The sequence below is a fragment of the Pocillopora damicornis genome, chromosome 9, assembly GCF_964200805.1.
Source record: "Pocillopora damicornis chromosome 9, jaPocDami1.2, whole genome shotgun sequence".
Classification (NCBI taxonomy): Eukaryota; Metazoa; Cnidaria; class Anthozoa; order Scleractinia; family Pocilloporidae; genus Pocillopora; species Pocillopora damicornis.
In genome coordinates, this window is record NC_142678.1 from 19,971,940 (window position 1) to 19,993,529 (window position 21,590).

The 21,590-nt window shown below is 37.2% G+C and overlaps 1 pseudogene; it reads left to right on the forward strand.

Annotated features, from left to right (window-relative positions):
• The first annotated feature begins 4,687 nt into the window (after positions 1 to 4,687).
• Positions 4,688 to 5,592, forward strand: LOC149040551 (uncharacterized; annotated as a pseudogene).
• Positions 5,593 to 21,590: the final 15,998 nt, after the last annotated feature.

Genomic DNA, 21,590 nt, shown 5'->3' on the forward strand with positions numbered 1-21,590 from the left:
AAATTAAGGCAATACATGTGTATGCTTTTATCCAAAATTTCGGTTCAGCTGCTCTCAAATTAACATGCTCTAATTACCTCCATTACTTCTGCTTCAATAATATAATTTCTCCGATACACACCAAAAGCTTTCAAACCTCCGTTCAAGAATTTTAGAAATTATTTATTTCCACTCGTTTGATGTGCTTAGGTTGATTTTCTATATTCATTTGTTTTGTGGGTGAATTTACGACGATGCATACAGGACTTTAATCACACTAAAAATTGCGGAGTGTAGGCGGATGCTTTTATCTGTAATTCTTGTTTAGCTGCACTAAAACTGTCGCTCTCCTTTCAGCTATTATCTGCCAATTATTCAGAAAAACCAATTGGAGTTCTAATAGTGATAAGTTTAGTCTGCATTACATTCTTCCTCAGCATGCTGCTTTCTTTACTATTTGGAAACCGCCGTTTCTACATTTGAATTAGACTCATCGTTATAGAATAGAAACACTTTCGTTATCAGTGACACGTTCTAATTACCTCCCTTACTTCTGCTTCAATGATATAATTTCTCCCATAAAAACCAAAAGCTTTCAAACCTCCATTCAAGGATTTTAGAAACAATTTATTTCCACTCGTCTGATTTGCTTATGTTGATTCTCTATATTCATTTGTTTTGTGGGTGAATTTACGACGGTGCAGGACTTTAATCACACTAACAATCGCGGAGTGTAGGCGGATGCTTTTATCTGTAATTCTTGTTGAGCTGCACTAAAAATGCCGCTCTCCTTTCTGCTATTATCTGTCAATCATTCGGGAAAACTAAATTGGAGTTCTAGTAATGATAAGTTTAGTTTGCATTACATTCTTCCTCATGCATGCTGCTTTCTTTTGTATTTGAAAACCGCCCTTTCTGCATTTGAATAACTCAGTTCGCTAGAGGATAGAAACACTTTCGTTATCAGTGAGGTAAGTTCAAAATATTCATAAGATTGGTTTGCAAATTCTATCTTCGGTGAGATGAGCAAAACTGAACCAAATATGGACGGAAATATGTCATAAATAATCTGCAGCTTAACAGGACGAAAACCCTGAAGCCAGGTAAAAAAGTGCGCACGTCATCTTATTTACGCACGGGCGTGCGTAAATAAAGATTTTGTTCATAGCGGCTCAGTAGGACTTACATAGCGCAAGCACACGCACTATGTTATAATATTTTTGTTTTATCAGTGATCCACCCATACATGGAGACTTCATAAAAACGAAAAAAAGCAAACAAAAAACAGATGAAAAAAAGAAAAGAAGAAATTCAGGTATCTTAACACTCGCGATCTTCTTTTTAACCCTTTAACTCCCCATCTGATTGTTAATTCTCCCTTCTACCTGTTACCCATTTCCTTGTAAATTTAGTTCTGAGGAGTTTTGAGTTTTTCGCCTTGATTTTAAATTCAACTTTTGAACCACCACTAATTTCACGTAGATCACGTGATGAAATATTTGATTAACAATGAAAGACAATGAATCGTGCAAAATGAAGATTACGGTACTATTTCAACGTTATCAGTAAGAGTAAAATGCCTTAACATCGCTGCGGATTAATTATCCAGTCTGTTGTTAGCTCAATAATAAATGCATCGCTAGTATCCATAACAATGAGGTGGACAAAGAACTTAGCGATATGGCAGCTGTTGCACTTCCGTTTGCGCGACGAAGTAAAACATTCAAAATGACGTTTAGTTTGTTTACACGTAGTGTGAAATTTTAAAGACTGCAAGTTTTCATAAAAAATTCATTCACTTTACCAAAATAGATCCATCACCGTGGATTAACTCAGAAGTAGCGTAAAACGAAGCAAATATCTCATCCAAAACATAAACTGTTGGAATATTACGGCGGTTTTTAGATCACGGTTATTTTTAAAGCAGGTTTTATTCCAAAATCATTAAAGGAGGCAAAAAATTTAGCCATTGCAACCACATACAAATTGGGAGCCTTAAGTTTCAAAAAGGCTGATTGGTTCAAATGAGGAATTTCTTGCAAAGCCGTCAATGTACGAGTCTTATAGTTCAGTGTATTGGATCAGCTACTTCAGTCCAAAGAATATCAATGTTTTTAAAAAGAGCAAATCATCTTGCCGAATTCGAAATTAAAATCTCGCCGTTTATTTCACAAGAAAGGCTTCAAGAAACGTTCCTTTCATAGGCTTCTTTTTATAGGCAACTGGGTTTATGATGTCTTCGTTTCGGATTGAAATGCAAACAGCAGCAAGACTCCTGCAGTTTTAAAGAATTGAAGTGCGTGATCAACAAAACTGTTTAAATGAGCGTCTATGTTTATAGTCTAAACACGGTTTTGACGTTCCAAACACGCTTGTATTTTTAAGAAATATACTTTACAAAAGCAATGGAGAACTCTTTGCCGCGTTTCCAATGAACAAATAGAGAAGCCTTGAAGCGGTCAGAGCATGAAAGAAGTGTAGGGAGAAACACGAGACGTAGTCAAGTATTCCCAACTTCTTGAGTGCTCTGGCCACTTCCCAAGTGCTTTACAACAGAACAGAGCACAGTCAAGGCTTCTCTATTTGTTTTATAATAAAGAATCGGTTAATTCCCCAAGAATTACTTTCAATTTTCAAAACAAACTTTATTTCCAAAGCGAACAACAGTATCGTCAGCATGTTCTATACTCTCATAAAGCACGCTACAATAAGCCAATCAGAATTCCTGTTAGAATGGTTCAAACAATCTGATTGGTTGTACAAGACTAAAGCTGTCAAAAATTTCAGACCATCAAAGTTCAAAAACCCTCAAAGATCATATTCTGCAATATTTTACAAACTAAAATAATTCGGCACGTCGAATTTAACACTTTTGCCCGAAGTTTTTTAGTTTCTAATACAGAATCTGAAAGTGGAATGTTCAGTGAAATTAGGCCCAATTGTGGCTCACAAAAATACGCAAGTTATTTGACATGAAAAGACGAAAACAAACTGTTCAAGGGGAGCGTTTTATGGATGAACGACAGCCGAATTCACCAGGACATGAAGATCGCTCGGAATGACAGCGCCGTAAAACTCGGCTGCAGTGACTGATGTGGCCTTGCACTCAACGCATTGGAAAGGTTATCAGAGCAAGCTCTTATTTTTCCACTCGAAGGGTAGTCGATTTAGTTCCTGAGGCTTACTCCACTGCGGTGACCGAGGATCGCCATGATGAGCTAGCCGCGATAGACCTTAGCATGATCGCAGTCGCTCTAACACCGTCATGAATTTTAACAGTTATGCCAGGTTATATTTTTCATCATTCCTGTTTTTTTTTTCTGTTTTTTTTTTCAAACACTAAACTTTATATACTATACAAGTGTTAGCTGTCTTTGATTTTTATTACCGTACGTACACTTGCAATCTAACTGAGCGTGAAAAACTTTAAAACGTTTTAAATAACTCCTTTTATCGTTCTCCCCCCCCCCCTCCCCACCCCATTCGAGAGAAAGTAAGGCAATATAATCATAATTCCTCACTTGAATTGCCTCATTAAGTATATATTTCCATACGTTTTAAATACAGTCTTCAAAAGTTTGGATTCGTTTTTGTAAATGAACGCAAAAACTCCAGAACAAAATCGTTTCAAACAAAACAAAGACTATAGGAGCCAAAAACACCTTAAAACACTACGCTTTAAGTATCGTGTGCTGCCTTTGGATATTATAAGATCTGGGATCTGCAATATGGTTACGCGATACACTCCAGTCTCTGAATGGAGTTTTGGCTGAGCGTAGACGAGAAGACCCATATGAGAGTTGACTAACGATAGAAACGATAGAAACATCTAAACGACCAGAATGAAAAGCAATGCATTTTGTCGCTTTTAGAAAACTAAACAGCGATACAGGTGCAATGATTAGTGAACTTCCTTTCAGTTTTCTTTCTCTCTGAGTGGAAAAAAAAGTAATCGAGGATGATGACTGAAATACCCTAACCAGCAACTGCACAGATAACTAAGAGAGAAATTGGATAGAATGGGGAACACATGATAGGGTCTCAAAAATAAAAAAAATAACTGCAGCTGCTTACCATCAGAGGTATTAGAACCACCACTTTGAATGTAGCCGATAACCAAATTATAAATATTTGTTGTTTTCATTACTACGGGGAAAGGCAGAACGTCGAGTTTTCAAATGGCAAGTATCAAAGAAACCGGAATCATCATGAGGAGAGAAGACTACCTTTTTCCACCATAGTTAGAGTTAAATTAAATACAAACAGAGCGGCAAATCTAAAGAAATAAATGTCATCGTGTTCTCTTATTTTCTAAAGTTTTCTCGGCTGGATCATTTTTCCCGTTTAATATTATATATTCTTAAGTACTAACCAACAGCTTTTAAAATTTCAACTCTTTGATCTGGGAAATAGCTCATCTCTGATAGCATTTTGCAGTTTGAATACGATAAAGTAAAGGACTTAGTCCAAATTAACGCAATTCAGGTGTTTGCTTCCATCCATAATTTCGGTTAAGTTGCACTAAAATTACCATGCCCTAATTACTTCCTTTATGATCCCGCCTGTGAGATAGTGAACGTGAGGTTGTCAAAAAATGTCTTATTCATGAGAATATTTTTAACTTATAATATGACATAACAACTGTATTTCATTTTATCTCTAATTCAAATATTTCCTGTTATTTTTAAACTGACAGAGTTCAGAGAAAATGCAGCGTTTGTCCTCAGCTTCAGAGTGTATTCCATGGCTTGTGGTCCTCATCATCGAGTGTCTGGCCATTGTCATCCTTAATATCATCACCATTGTTATCTTTGTGAAGAAGAAGCGTCAGCTACAGCGGCGGAGTACATATTTGATCATCCATCTGGCGATAGCCGATCTCTTAGTGGGCTAGCCTCTGGGCCGCTACAGATTGAAATAGAAATGTCGAAGTTCTGTCCTCTATGGAATTACAGAAGGGAGACTATTTCGTCTCAGCATTTATCTTTTGCATTTGTATATTTATTCTCGTCCACTTCCCTTACAAATCTTACTGCTGTTTCCTTAGAACGGCTACACGCCACATTTTGTCCTCTTAGGCATCGCTTTGTGAGCAAATGGGTTTATAGAGCCATAATTATTGTCATTTGGTTAATAACTATTGTTAGAGAGGTCGCTCAAATTTTCTTAAAGGGAATTGCTGATGGAGCTGTAATTAATACTTACTTGTATATCCTATTTTATGCAGTTTCTCTATTTGTTATCTGTGTATCGTACATCCTCATTGCTATCAAAGTACGATGTAGCCGTCATCCTCAATTCCATTCCAGGTCCAAAAGAGAAAGAAAACTGACGGGTACTGCGCTTATCGTCACACTTGTATCGTTACTTTGTTTTCTACCAGCGATGATATATGTAACATGTCTTTGCGTTTCCTTCACTTGTTTCAGAAATTTTCATATTCATATGGCTGCGTTAGTTCTATTTTTAGCCAACTCACTTGTAAATCCTATAATATACTCTCTTCGGATGCTAGGATTCAGAGAAGGTTTATTACAGCTAGTTTACAGGGTCCCAGACCTTTCTCGTATCGCCCCAGCAAACCTGCCACTTTGTAACCTTAGAAGAGCATAGATAAATGGTTGGAAAAAGTTTGTTTCTAAATAACTTTAACTTCTTAGTCGAGCAACATGCATTTCCATCTCATCTTTTTGTTCCTATTAAAATCTCAACATGAATAAGATACGGTATAATTTTGCCTTTGAATAAAAATAGTATACTTTACTTACTCGACGTTTTGATTATTGGCGTGACAGCTTCACTTGAACCAAAATAAAAGCGACTTTTAACAAGCTCGGGATGAATAACTTAGAGGGACTCTTCCACCCCCTCCCCCACCCCCAAATGTAAAGGAGGCTGCGTGAACACTAAAAAAATATTCTATTGCCTAATTGAAAAGCACCTTGCGCAAAGCAAAGCAATGCAAAAATGTGCGCGAGTTAAAAAATCGAAATCGTATTTCCAACCTCTTGAATGACCATGGTTATTATATGGACGAGAGCGTTTTACTGGGAACTAAAACACTCACGTTCACACTCGTAATATCAATATGACCACCACATCCCGGAATCGAGTGGCGTATTTTTCGTAAGTAACACGTATGTGGTGATGTTGAGCAACAACGTCAGGATTCATAAGTTCAGCCCTGAGCACGCTTGACGCGTCTGACTCGTAACAAAGGAAAAATGGTAATTAAATGAACAAGTTAGGTCAATATGACCATGAAGATATTTTAAAAAAAGAAAACTTGGTCGAGATATTCAAGCCAGTAATTAAGCGGCAATAACTTCAGTTTGATTTAGCGATCCTTATAAGATAAGTTACAACTATTTATTTTAAGTATAGGGCGTGAAGCTCTTCTTTGCACATTTTCAACTAAGAATAAATTGCTGATAACAGACTAAGGTGCCCATAACCGAGAGCAATAACAAAAGTGCCAACGCACTAATGAAAAGTAAAGACGCCACAGCGGAACACTGCCAACAATTCTTGCGCAGCTCCTTCTAATAAAGCCCAGTAACCTATTTGCTTTAGCAACTATCATGAGTATTTGATCCTTCCAAGAGGTGTCATTTACGATCACTACCCCCAAATCTTTTTCACCCTTAATAATGGGGCAACCTCCACATCTATACCATTTATACTATAGCTACGATATAGACTAATGCGCTTCCTAGATATACGCAGATTACTGCACTTTGTAGGCTGAAAATACAATTCATTTGACAAGGACCAAGTTGTAAGCGAAACTAAATCCTGCTCAATTTCGAAAAATCAGCATGGAGCAAGGGGATCAGCACATTCTTTGAACACAATGGTGGGCAGCTTATCATGTCCGATTGCCTTTTTAGTGTCCAATGAACGAAGGATGTCCATAACTTCATCAACTGACACTGTGACATGAGATAATTGTTCAGTAACGCCTGGGAGAATTGGTGCGTTCAGATCAATTACACACTTCGAATGATCCTTGTAAATAGAATTTAAAAAGCCATTAAAGGCTTCTGCCCGCCCACGATCATCAGAGAATGAGAAACCATTGTAAGTTACCTTGTCAGGTATTGGCTTTTTCTTGCATTTGAAGGAAAAGAACGACCAAAAACGCTTAGAAGTCCTATATATTTCATTTGACATCTCTTGAACATAATTTGTCCTTTCATAACGAAGTCGATTTTTAATTTGTTGCCTTAACTTGCGGAGTTTTTCCACTTGTTGAGAAGATTTTGAGTTCCTAACACGCCGTCATAAGGTCTCCTTGTTGTTGATATCCTTTGCTAAGTCCTTTGATATCCATGGAGGACGATTTGAATGTTTATAGTTTACCTTTGGGACGAAGGTTTCTACAGCAGTAAAAACAAAGTCATTCCACAAATTCCAAAGAGAATCAAGATCTTCTATGGAATTAACGTTGTGAATACCATAGCTGAGTGGGGTTAACAAAAGGACTTGTTTAAGTGACTCAAAATTTGCATTTTTGAAGTCGAAACGCTTCAGGCGAGAAATGTCTTTAAAATTTACATTCACAGCAAAGTCAAAGAAGACAGGAAAATGATCCGATGAAAGTCCACTTTCTCTAAACTGGGGACCAATTTTAAGCTCGAACATAAAGGAAGGGGTGTTTGTTAGAACGATCCAAGATGTTGTTACTTCTAGTAGGTTGCTCTACAGATTGAAATAAATAAAAATCCATCAACAAATTTGCAAAAGAAGAATCATTACCAGATGATGTAAAGCCTGACCCTTCTATCCACTGTATGCCAGGGAAGTTAAAATCACCTACTACGATAACAGAGTAGTGAAAACCAAAATCCAAGGATCTTAGAAAGCCAGCGAAAAGCTGAATAAATTGTTGATGGTTGTCAGGAGGGCGATAGCAGTTTATAAGTAAGACACTGCGATCGTACTTTAGGTTTGATATTTCAACAACAACCATTTCTAAACTAGAAAACTCTGACGGAACTTCATGGAGAGTCGATGACAGTGTATTTTTGATTACTGTCTTAACTCCACCACCACCTCTACCAACACGATCACCTCTATAAATGTTATACGCAGTAGACAATATCTCGTGATCCATGATTAATTCGTTTAGCCATGTTTCAGTAGGGCAAATAACATCGAGGTCTAGTCCATAAACGATATCTTGTAGACCCGCCAAGCTTCGATTCAAAACACGAACCCTTCGCAACTTGAAAGGCTTTTAAACTTCTAACGTTTTGCATAAAGCAGCATAAAGATTTCTAGTGAGGTCTAAGATTTGGCAAAATGTTGCCACAGCGCAAAAGGATCAGTCTTTCAACAGAAGTTGCTAAGCAGAGGCCACCATGCTTGACCATTTTTACGATCGGTCTGTGCAGTTTAGTTGATCCTTCTCTTACTACGACGCAGTCACTACAAAATTTAGGACGAAACTGAGGTCTAGATGTAATGAGACCAAATTGATGCCTTAAAAGAGAAAAGGCTGTCAAAAACAAGCTCAAGAAGCAGAGAAAAGGGACGCTTAACAAACACGTCCGCCCCCGTATTTAGTCCTTTGCTCAATTTGATTGCTGTCAAGAACAATCGATCCACCAAAAGAGACACCTTTCCTTCGATCCGACAGCCCTCCAAGGAGGGCTGTCTATTGATACCCAATATTAATATTAAAGCCAGGTTTACAATCTCAATCACGTATATTTATTGTCTATATAATAAAATGAAAATTACAAAAAGATATGAATTTGATGTTCTCGTGATACGATTGATATCTCACTCGTTTCCTGCGCTCACTCGTTAGATATTGTTCTTGCCACTTGAACATACAATCCTTATCTTCCCGCCACCGAGAAATTAGTCCACGCTTTCATCACAAGCAGATTGGACTATTGTAACTCACTTTTATATGCACTACTCTAGTGCGCTCTCACTAAACTGCAGCGTGTTCAAAACGCAGCAGCAAGATTTCTGTATCTAGCACCACGGTATTGCCATATCACACCAATATTATACAAATTACACTGGCTACCTGTAACATTTAGAATAGAAAATAAGATTATTGTAATCACTCACAAAGAAATCCATGGTACATCTCCTGATTATTCATCATCTCTCGTAAAATTTAAAACTAATTCTTCCTACGGCCTCAGATCAAATAACAAATATCTGCTTTCAAATCCAGACTTCACGACTCTTCCTACTCTTGGTGACCGAGCCCTTGTAGCCGCCGCACCAAACCTGTGGAATGATCATCCGTTAGATCTTAGATGCACCTCCGATTTTAAAGTTTTTAAACGTAATTTGAAGACTCACCTTTTTAAAAAAGCCTTTTCTGATATAGTATTGCAATTTATAGACTAGATAATTATTCATTAGTGTAATTTTGACTACATATTGTTATATTTTATATCTGTATTTTACTTTTTGATATTTAATTGTAAGGCGCATTTGAAAACTGCACAGTTGAATTTGCGCGGTATAAATAAATGTTATTATAATTATTAGTAGTATTCAGCTCTTTATTTATAAGTATGTCATTCCATGGAAGGATCTGAAGACTGGTTCACACGTACGATACAAATGCAAATGGAATACAAGCGAGTTGATAAGTCCAAAGCAAACACAAGGAAAGAGATATACGCAAGCGCAGTAGAAGTATTTTTACAAGATGGCCGACAATGATTGAGCCGACAATGGGAAGCGAACGCAAATGCACTCAAGAGAATGAAAAATTGTTTATTCCTTGCGTTGACGCTTGCGCTTGCATTTGCACTTACATTGGGGTGGTTCACGATGAAAGTACGAAGGATGTTTGAAAATGATGTGTTAAGGCAGCCAGTGTTTGTTTTACTAAAAAAAACTTTGTGCCATCAGTCTTTGCGTTATTTCAAATTATAACTGTGGACGGATAACTTAAACGAGGAAAAGAGCTAAGCTTCATTTTGCCATAGCCGTGAGATCAAGGTTCACCTTACATAAACCAATACCTTGTTATTTCATTCAGGCCGTGGAAAATTGAATTCTGTTGTTATCGTCACTAACAATCCTGATAACTGGTTGTGATAAAAAGTGCAATTCTGATAAAAGTTGACGAGCCAAATCCGAATCAAGTAATACCTTGCCGCTACAGCCGCCATAATTAATGACTTCTGAAGTTGACAGCCCCGCCTCCCAGGGAGAAAAAGAGTCCTTACCCTACCTTAAACTTTTTGGCTGTTTCATCTTTACTCTTAAAGCAGGTTTTATTCCGAAGCTATTCAAGTTATCCTGCATGGGGGACGACCACTTATCAAGTCGTTTTTCTTACTGATAACTATTTACCGCAGTAAACCGGTGTTTTTAAAGTTTGTATTTTACGACCGTTTTTTATCTTTTGTTGTCAAAAGATTTCGTCGACTACTTCATCGTCGCGCTTTATGGCGTCTGGCAGAAACAGGGGAGAAAAATCTTTTAACGAGCTAAAAAATTTAGCCATTGCAACCACATATAAATTGGGAGTCCTAGGTTTAAAAAAGGCTGATTAGTTCAAATAAGGAATTTTCAACAAAGCCATCAATCTACGAGCCTTATAGTTCAGTGTATCAGATCAGCTACCTCAGTGCAAAGAATATTAAGGATTTTAAAAAGAACAAATTATCTTGCCGAAATTGAAATCTTGCCGTACATTTCACAAGAAAGGCTTTAAGAACATTCTGTCCATAGGCTTCGTTTTATGGACAACTGGGTTTATAAATCTAGGTTTTGGATTGATTGGCAAATAGAAGTAGGACTCCAGCAGTGTTAAAGAGTTGAAGTACGTGATCCATAAAAGTGTTTAGATGAGTCTATATTTATTACGTTCCAAACAAGCGTGTATTTTTGAGAAGTATACTTTACAAAAACATTGGAGAACTCTTTCCCGAGTTTCCACAAGTTCACCGAAAATAACCGGAGTAAATAATCGTGCATAGAGCGAGTACTCTAAAGTTCTGCATTTCCGGTGTAAATAACTCCTTTTATCATGCTCCCCCACACCTCCCCCCATTCGAGAGCAAGGAGAGCGATATAATAATAACTCCTCACTTGAATTGCCTCATTATGTATATATTTCTATATGTTTAAAATACAGTCTTCAAAAGTTTGGATTCGTCTATGTAAATAATGTGAATGAACGCAAAAGGACAGGACAAAATCGTCTCAAACAAAAGAAAGACTACGAGAGCCAAAAACACCTTAAAACCCTATGCTTTGAATATCGCGTATTGGCTTTGGATATTATATGATCTGGGATCTGCAGAATGGTTACGTGATACAATCCAGTCTTTGAATCCTAGCATCGAAATTCTGGCCGAATGTTGACGAGAAGACTCATGTGATAGTTGACTGAGAATAGAAACGGTACAAACATCTAAATGATTAAAATGAAAAGCAAAGCATTTTGTCGCCCATAGAAAGCTAAACAACGATACAAGTGCAACGATTAATGGGCTTCCGGAGGGTTTTCTTTCTCTTGTAGTGGAACGAAAAATAATCGACGATGATGATTGAATTAAGCTATAATTTTTCCCCTATAATGTTATATATTCTCAGTTACTGGACGACAGTTTTTAGAAAATTTAACTCCAGGATCTAGGAAATAGCTTATCTCCGATAGTATTTTACAGTTTGACTATGATAAGGTAAAAAACTTGGTCCAAATTAACGAACTATAGATGTACGCTTCTATCCAAAATTTCGGTTCATTTGCACTCAAATTAACATACTCTAATTACCTCCTTTATGATCCCGCCTCCGAGACAGTGGAACGTAAGGCTGTCAATTAATGTCTCATTAATTAAAACAGTTTTTTACATAAAATATGATATTACGACAAAAAATTAGACTGTCTAATTATGATTATTCTTTTGAAGTCCTGTCCAGTATGTTTGCTTTACTTGAGATCTCCCTTGTAAGAAAATAAAGTCTTTAATTAAGAAGTTATGACCTACTTTCGACAACGCAATCTTTGTATAACTACATGCTAAAAGTGCACAATGTTTACCATCGCTATAAAGATTCTGTTCGTAAAACTTCTAAGCAGTTATCTTGCGAATACTTCATTGGAAATATAACCCAAAGCTGTAATTAATAACTTGAGTTAAGATAGGCAATAGACCTTTTTACAATTCCCGGCGCCATATTGGATTAGTAACCGCGCACACACAATAACGAGGCTGGGGTTTACCCGGCGGTTCTTTCAAACAGCTGATCTGCTGACATTTCACGCTCCAATGCACTTTTCAATGCAATTTCTCCCTTCAAAATGGTTCTTTGTTGCAACTATATGGAAATTTCGTCATTAGATGACATCCAGAAACTCAAAGCAAAATATCTCAGGGAGATTTTAAAATCTAATTCAGAATAGACGGGCGGAATTAGAGCCGACTTACTGATCGAAAGTTTATGCTTTGCTGATGTGACACGTCCTTCCATCGAGTAGTGGAGAAAACCGAGAACTTCCTACAGATGTCCAGGACCTAGAACAAAACCAGAGCGACTTCAAAAACGAAGCAACTATGGTAAGGAATTCAGCAGTTGGATGATCGAGCGATCTCCGTAATTTACCCGAGATGAATTTCATTCAGCTTTACGATTACCCCGTTGTTTCTATACGAAAATATCGCCACACAGTGTTGAGAGGAACGCATAACGAAAAGCTGAAATTCTCTCAGTTCTTCTTCGAAGGAAATGTAAAAAAACTGGAGGGTAAATGTTTTGAAACAAAAGTTATGTAAGGGAAAATGTTCCAAAATAACTCAAAACCATTAACCAGCACGTCGCGGCTCTTAGTGTGAGTGGTGCCCCGCAACTGAAGAGTGGCAGCGAAGCCAGTCGACAAAATATTGATAAAAATTAAAGTTCGGATATAACGTGCGCAGTCATTGGTTGAAAGAGCGTGCTCCATGAGAGTATAGAGCATAGAGCTGAGCTAAAGCTGTCACGCCATCTGCCAAATTGTACTATGTTCGACCTTTTCCGGGACTTCTTTTTAGCTTTTTTCCGATAATTGAAAGTGAAATTTCGGAACAAGCGAGCCGGCAAGTAGCAACAGAAGAAACAAACAAAGGTTTGTAAACATACCAGGCGCCGTAATTTACGTTATTAAAACGCGAGCAGATACGAAAATCCTCAAAGGAAAAACAAAATAGACATTCCGAGTTTTAAAGATTAATTCACGCTCAGTTAGATTGCAAGCTTACGTACGGAAATAAAAATCAAACACAGCTAACAATCATATTGTATATAAAGTTCAGTGTTCAAAAACAAAACAGAACAAAACAGAAATGATGAAAAATATAACCAAACTGACATAACTGTTAAAATCCATTCTAATCATGACGGTGTCTGAGCGAATATCATCATGCTGAAGTTCATCGCGACTGGCTCATCATGGCGATCTCCGGTCATCACAGTAAAGCAAGCCTCAGAAACTACATTGGCTGCCCTTCGAGTGAAAAAATAAAAGCTTGCTCTGATATCCTTTCCGATGCGTTGAGTGGAAAATCACATCTGTCACTGCAGCCGAGTTTTGCCGCGCTGTCACTCCCGAGCGATATTCATGCTCCGGTGAATTCGGCCGTCGTTCATTCAAAAAACACTCGCCTTGAACAGTTTGTTTTCTATCTTGTCATGTGAAAAAACTCGCGTGTTTTTATGAGCCATAATTCGACTGAAGTTCACTGAACATTTCACTTCAAGATTCTGTATTAGAGACTTAAAAACTTCAGGCAAAAGTGTTAAATTCGACCTGTCGAACTATTTTAGTTTGTAAACTATCGCAGAAAGTGAACTTTGATGGTTTGACACTTTTGACAGCTTTAGTCTTGTACAGCCAATCATATTATTTGAACTATTCCAACAGGGATTCTGATTGGCTTATTGTAGCGTGCTTTATGAGAGTATTGAGCATGCTGACGACACTGTTGTTCGCTTTGGAATTAAAGTTTATTTTGAAAATTGCAAGTAATGCTCGGGGAATCTAATGGATTATTTATTATAAAACAAATAGAGAAGCCTTGACTGTGCTCTGTTCTGTTATAAAGCACTCAGGAAGCGGCTAGAGCACTCAAGAAGTGGGGAGAAACACTCGACTACGTCTCGTGTTTCTCCTTACACTTCTTCAGTGCTCTAGCCGCTTCCTGCGTGCTTTATAAGGCTTCTCTATTTGTTAAATAATATACACGAAAAGATACGAGATGGCTTATCATAATTATGCAGAAGCAAAGCGCGCGCAACAAGTGCAAAAATAATTTATTCAAAATTCTGCATTCTTTCCAAACAACCGCGTACGATCAAAACATCCCCTTGATTAACTATGATCAAAATAACAATAAATAATTATATTTTCACATCTTTAAGGCGCAAAAAAGTTCAAAGTCCGGCTGAACAGTTCAAGGAATCGTTCAGTCTGTGTCCGTACCACTTTCGATCAAATGGAATCGTCGTTTGCGAGGTTTAACCATGTTTGTTTTTAATTTCGGCGTAGAATCGCTCGCGCAAAGTGTTACGCTGGGCCGGTTCGTAATTTTGATTTCCTTGGCAATTACCTTCTCTACACACCACTTTTTCCAAACCGACAACCGAAAAGCAGTGCTTTTTACAGTGTTTTTGTTGTTAGAGCTGTTTTTCAGCTACTGTATTGTTGTTGGGGTGCTGAAAGAAAACCTTCTTAAAACGCAGGCCATTGTTTCGCTTGCAGATTTTCAGCATATCCAAATGTTGCGACATCCAAGGCTCATATTTGATTGGCTATCTGTAAGTTTCTTCGGTTATTGACCTGCCAGAATGTCTAGTTCGTTGCTTTCTTAGTCGTCTTCTTCATTGAATAACCTGAAAACTGCATTTATCTTATCCAATCAGAACTGAGCAATTTTTTCATGTATATTTTTAAGTGATATAACTTCTCAGGTAAACGCCAAAAGCTTTCAAAACTCCACTCAAAGTTTTTCGAAACTATTCATCTCCATTTATTTGATTTTCAGGAATATGATTCTCCAGACGAAGCTGTTTTGCCGGAAGTTTGGGTTTACTTAGATACAGGACTATCTTTGAATTAACGACGTACAAGTGTAGTATTGCTTACCTGTTGTTCCTGTTCAGCTGCACTCAAGACGTCTTGCGACATTTAGATATCATATGTCAGATATTTTGAAAGCTAATTTCGAGTCTTGATAGTTGTGTGTTTATTCTCTATCATTATTCCTTGGCGTGCTGTTTTCTTATTCATTCGGAAAACCGCCTTACGTCAAATTTGACTCCATCTTATTTTTCAGAGGATACGAAGTACTTCGTTATCAGTGAGGTATGTTCTTAAGATTTCATTCGTTTACAAACTCTAGTTTTGGTGAGATGAGGTAAAGCGGGTTAAAATGTGTGGAGAGAAGTTATGGAAAATCCTTTGTAAGCCTGTGAGAAATTTTCGAATTTTAGTTTTATTTCCTTCTTTTAATGTTTATGAAACGGTTGATGTATTTGAGACCTCATGTGAAAAGCCTGTTGCTTCTCAGCCTTCGCTACAAGTGGAAAATAGAACATGAAAAAGATTTTTGCTTTTGAAAATTTTAGTTATATTTCACCGTACCAACAGTTGATTTGTCTTTGAAATTTTCAAGTCGGTAACAACAACAAGCGTATATCTAAAAGCAGCTCCAGGAAGAGGAGCGCGTCTTTCTACTCAGTCTTTCTACTGTATTTCTAGAAGATTACTAAATTTTTTTAATGCTATCTTTTCTTGGAGGCTGTAAATGTTTTTCAAGCAATTGATATCACAAGTGGCAAAGCTTTCCACTTATTCAGTGAAAAAGTTCTACATTATTAAACTCGTCTTTATCGAAAGAAAAAAATGGGAATAAGCTGAATGATTAAATTCACGGATATGAATCTCGCATAAAGAAAAACGAGGATCAGTTTAAGTCAACGGACGAAACTTAGTTGGTCAAAACTCGTTTTAAAAAAAAATAGTCTTCCTTTATAATATCACCGTTGTTGTTTTTGTGAAGAAGAAGCGTCAGCTACAGCGGCGGAGTACATATTTGATCATCCATCTGGCTAAAGTCGATCTCTAAGTGGGCGCAGTCTCTGGGCCGCTACAGATTGAAATAGGAATGTCGCAGTTCTGTCCTCTATGGAATTACAGACAAAAGACTATTTCGTCTCAGCATTTATCTTTTGCATTTGTATATTTATTCTCGTCCGCTTCCCTCACAAATCTTATTGCTATTTCCTTAGAACGGCTACACGCAACATTTTGTCCATTCAGGCATCGCTTTGTGAAGAAATGGGTTTATAGAGCCATAATTATTGTCATTTGGTTAACTATTGTTAGAGAGGTCGCTCAAATTCGCTTAAAGGGAATTGCTGATCGAACTGTAATTCATACTTACTTTTACATCCTATTTTATGCAGTTTCTCTATTTGCTATTTGTGTATCATACATCCTCATTACCATCAAAGTACGATGTAGTCATCATCCTTAATTCCATTCTTGGTCCAAAAGAGAAAGAAAACTGACGGGTACTGCGCTTATCGTCTCACTTGTAACGTTACTTTGTTTTCTACCCGCGATGATATATGCAGCGTGTCTTCGCGTTTCCTTCACTTGTTTCAGAAATTTTCATATTAATATAGCTGTGATAGTTCTATTTTTAGCTAACTCACTTGTAAATCCTATAATTTACGCTCTTCGGATGCCAGGATTCAGAAAATGTTTATTACAGCTATTTTACAGGGTCCCTTTCTCGCATCGCCCCAGCAAACCTGCCACTTCGTAACCTTAGGCGAGAGCATAGATAAGTGGTAGGAAAACTATTGATGAATTTTGTTTCTAAATAACTTTTACTTCTTAGCCGAGAATCATGCATTTCCATCTTATTTTTTGGTTCCCATTAAAATCTTAACATGAATAAGAAAAACTACGCAGGTGATATACGAACAGATAATTAATATAGAATAATTTTCCCTTTGAATAAAAACAGTATACTCAACTTACTCGACGTTGTCATCATTTCCAAGACAGCTTGAATTAAATTAAAATAAAAGCGACTCTTAACAAGCCCGGGATGAGTAACTTAGAGGAACTCTTCCACCCCCTCCCGCACCCCCAAATGTTAAGGAGGCTGCATGAACACTAAATAAGTCCTCTATTGTTTAATTGAAAAGCGCTTTGCGCAAAGCAAAGCAATGCAAAAATATGCGCGAGTTAAAAAGTCAAAATAATAATTACAATAATAATATAATGAATAACCATGGTCATTATATGGACAGGAGCGTTTTAACGGGAACTGAAACACTCACGTGCACACTCGTAATATTAATACGACCACCACATCCCGGAACCGAGTGACGTATTTTTCGTATGTCACACTTGATGTGGTGATATTGAGCAACGATGTCAGGATTTGAGTCTCTTTAAACTTTGCTGAGAGAATTTTGTTTGTTTGTCGTTCGGAAAATTAACCGGCGGCAAGATTCGTTGTGGTATGCGACGAAGATGTAAATGCATTTCCCGAACAACGAGAAAACCAAGATTTTCAAGGAATTTCCCGGAAGCTGCGATTAAACATGGGTCAATTTTTATCTGTCCGTACTGAAGAGCCTTAAATGGTTTTTATTGAAGAGAGGCTGAAAATAAAAGGATCTGATGATTTTAGTCAGAGTCAGTAATCGAATTTTATTTAAGCTTATAAAAATAGTTTACATGTACATGTATCTTGGCCTAACTGACGGTGTTATTTTTAAACCTTTTTATATTTGGACATCGGGAGTTTTGTTTCTATTAATACCCAGTATTAATGTTAAAGCCAGGTTTACAATCTCAACCTCGTATATTTATTGTAAATATAATTAGAAAGAAAATTAAACGGTGGCTTAAAGATATGAATTTGATGTTCTCGTGATATGATAAATATCTTACTGGTTTGCTGCGCTCACTTGTTTGATATTGTTTTTGCCACTCGAACAAAAAATTCACGTACTCTCGCCGTCGTGTAATACCCCTAAGTTTTCGACCAGTCGAGCAAAAGAGTCCAAAAGGCAGACCTTTTATTTTATTATTATTATTTTTTTTTATGGAGAAGGGAAGAAACAGAACGGCTCAACTTATAAGAAACATTGCCAATTGTCAGATTGAAAACGTATTCAGCACTTTAATTATAATGGAAGGATCTGAAGACTGGTTCACACGTGCGAAGCAAAAGCAAATGCAAACGCAAATAGAAATGCAAACGATTCGACACATCTAAAGCAAACGCAAGAAAATAGAGATACGCAAGCGCAGTAGAAGTATTTTTATAAGATGACCGACAATGATTGAGCTTTTGCCTATTCACACGTGTAGGAAGCGAACGCAAATGCGAGCTCAAGAAAATGAAAATTTTTTAATTCCTTGCGTTGACGCTTGCGTTTGCATTTGCGTTGGGGTCGTTCACAAGAGCAATTCCTTGCATTTGCATTTGCGTTTACATTTTGAAGTGATTGATTGGCCGAGGGAGGTGTGAGTACTAATCCTATTACCCTCTTTGGAAATTAATTCTACTTTTCAGAGCTGGCCCAATACAAATATTACACGTACTTCAAATCGATGTGTCAGCTTGGAACTTAAGAACATCTCGGATAAATGGTTGGAAAATGCGAAAAATGCTTGAATTTGATGTGTTCAGGCAGTGAGTAACTGTTTTGCTAAAAAAGACTATGTACAATCAGTTTTTGCGTTTTTTCAAAGTATACTTAGAGACTGAGAACTGAAATGAGGAAAAGAGCCGAACGTCTTTTGCAATAGCGGCGAAATAAAGGTTCAGCTTGCATACACCACTACCCTGTTATTTCATTTAGACCGGGAAACTGAATTCTGTTGTTATCGTCACTGACAATCCTGGCAACTGGCTGTGATAAAAATTGCAATTATGATCTAAGCTGACTAACCCAATCCGAATCAACTAACACCTTGCAGCAAGAACCGCCTTAATTAACGACTACTGAAGTTGACACTCAGCCCCCTGCAACCACGCATTTTCTTATCCGTAAACTAAAAAATTGCTCCTACCTTAATATTTCAAAATTTTTGGCTCTTACAGGTTACGATCTTCTCGCAAAAGTGCACCCGAACTAAGAACGTTTTGCAATGGTTTTGAAAAATCCAGGTCCTGAGAATTCCAGAGGGTATGCTGGTAAACCGTAATTTTTCCAGAGCTGTGTTTACTGAGTCAGGTTGAAATATTCTTTTTATAAGTGATCCACCCATTCATGGAGACTTAATTAAAACGAAAAAAAGCAAACAAAAAATAGATGAAAAAAAGAAAAGGAGAAATTCGGGTATCTTAACACTCGCGATCTCCTTTTTAACCCTTTAACTCCCCGATCTGACTGTTAATTCTCCCTTCTACCTGTTACCCATTTCCTTGTAAATTTAGTTCTGAGAATTTTGTGTTAGATCAAGTTAACAACTTCTACTTGGTAAGTTGGAATATTTTCATTATCTGTTTGCTGGATAATGTAGGGATACTATAGGGGGAAGTTTCATGTTGATCACTTTTGGGAGTGAAATGGTTAAGTAAGAAACTTTATTCCGGCTTTAATCGCCTTGATTTTAAATTCAACTTTTGAACCATGGCTAATTTCACATAGATCACGTGATGAAATATTTGATTAAACAATGAATCGTGCGAAATGAAGATTACGGAACTATTTCATCGTTATCAGTAAGAGTAAAATGCCTTAACGTCGCTGTGGATCAATTATCCAGTCTGTTGTTAGCTCGATAATAAATGTATCGCTGGTATCCATAACAATGAAGTGAACAAAGAACTTAGTGATATGGCATATGTAGCACTTTCATTTGCGCGACGAAGTGAAACATTCAATATGTCGTTTAGTTTGTTTACATGTAGTGTGAAATTTTAAAGACTGCAAGTTTTTATCAAAAATTCATTCACTTTACCGAAATAAATCCATCAACGTGGGTTAACTCACAAGTAGCGTAGAACGAAGAAATATCTCAAGCAAAGCATAAACTGTTGGAATATTTACGGCGATTTTTATGTCATGGTTATTTTTAAAGCAGGTTTATTCCACAGCTATTCTAGTTACCCTGCATGGGCGGACGACCTCTTATCAAATTGTTTTTTTTACTGAAACTAATTACCGCAGTAAAACAATTTTTTTAAGGTTTGAATTTAACAACCGTTTTTTATCTTTTGATGTCAAAAGATTTCCTCGACCACTTTATCGTTGCGTTTTATTGCGTTTGGCAGAAAACAAGAGGGAAAAATCATTAAACGAGGCAGAAAATTTAGCCATTGCAGCCACATTTAAATCGGGAGTCTTAAGTTTCAAAACGGCTGATTGGTTCAGATAAGGAGTTTCTAGTAAAGCCATGAATAGACGAGACTTACAGTGTATTAGATCAGCTACTTCAGTACAAAGAATATCAATATTGATAAAAAAGAGCAAATTATCATGCCGAAATTAAAATCTTGCTGTACATTTCACATGAAATGCTTTAAGAAACATCCCGTCCATAGGCTTCGTTTTATGGGCAACTGGGTTTATGATGTCTACTTTTCGGATTGAATGGCAACAGATTGAAGCAAGACTCCAGCAGGTTTAAAGAATTGAAGTATGTGACCAACAAAAGTGTTTAAATGAGCGTCTATGTTAATAGTCTAAACAAGGTTGTGACGTTCCAAACAGGACTGTATTTTTAAGAAATATACTTTACAAAAGCAATGGAGGACTCTTTGGCGAGTTTCCAAAAGTTAATCGAAACCGGCCAGGGTGAATGATCATGGATTGAGAGAGTACTCCATATAGTTCTGCATTTCCATTTTAAATAACTCATTTTATCGTTCTCCCCCACCCCACCCCCATTCGAGAGAAAGTAAGGCAAACTGATCATAATTCCTCACTTGAATTGCCTCATTATGTATATGTTTCCATACGTTTTAAATACAGTCTTCAAAAGTTTGGATTCGTTTCTGTAAATTATGTACATGAACACAAAAACTCCAGAGCAAAATCGTCTCAAACAAAACGAAGACTACAGGAGGCAAAAACACCTTAAAACACCATGCTTGAAATATCGCGTACTGTCTTTGGATATTACATGATCTGGGATCTGCAATATGGTTAAGCGATACACTCCAATCTCTGAATCGAGGTCTGGCTGAGCGTAGACGAGAAGACCCATATGAGAGTTGACTAACGGTAGAAACATCTGAACGACTAGAATGAAAAGCAATCCATTTTGTCGCTTTTAGAAAACTAAACAGCGATACAAGTGCAACGATTAGTGAGCTTCCTTTCAGTTCTCTTTCTCTGAGTGGAAAAAAAGTAATCGAGGATGATGACTGAGATAGCCTAGCCAGCAACTGCACAGATAACTAAGAGAGAAATGAGATAGAATGGGGAACACATGATAGGGTCTCAAAAATAAACACATAACTGCAGCTGCTTGCTATCAGAGGTATAAGAGCCACCACTTTGAGTGTAGTCGATAACCAAATTATAAATATTGGTGGGTTTTATTGCTACTGGGAAAGGCAGAATGTAGAGTTTTCAAATGGTAAGTATCTAAAATCGGAATC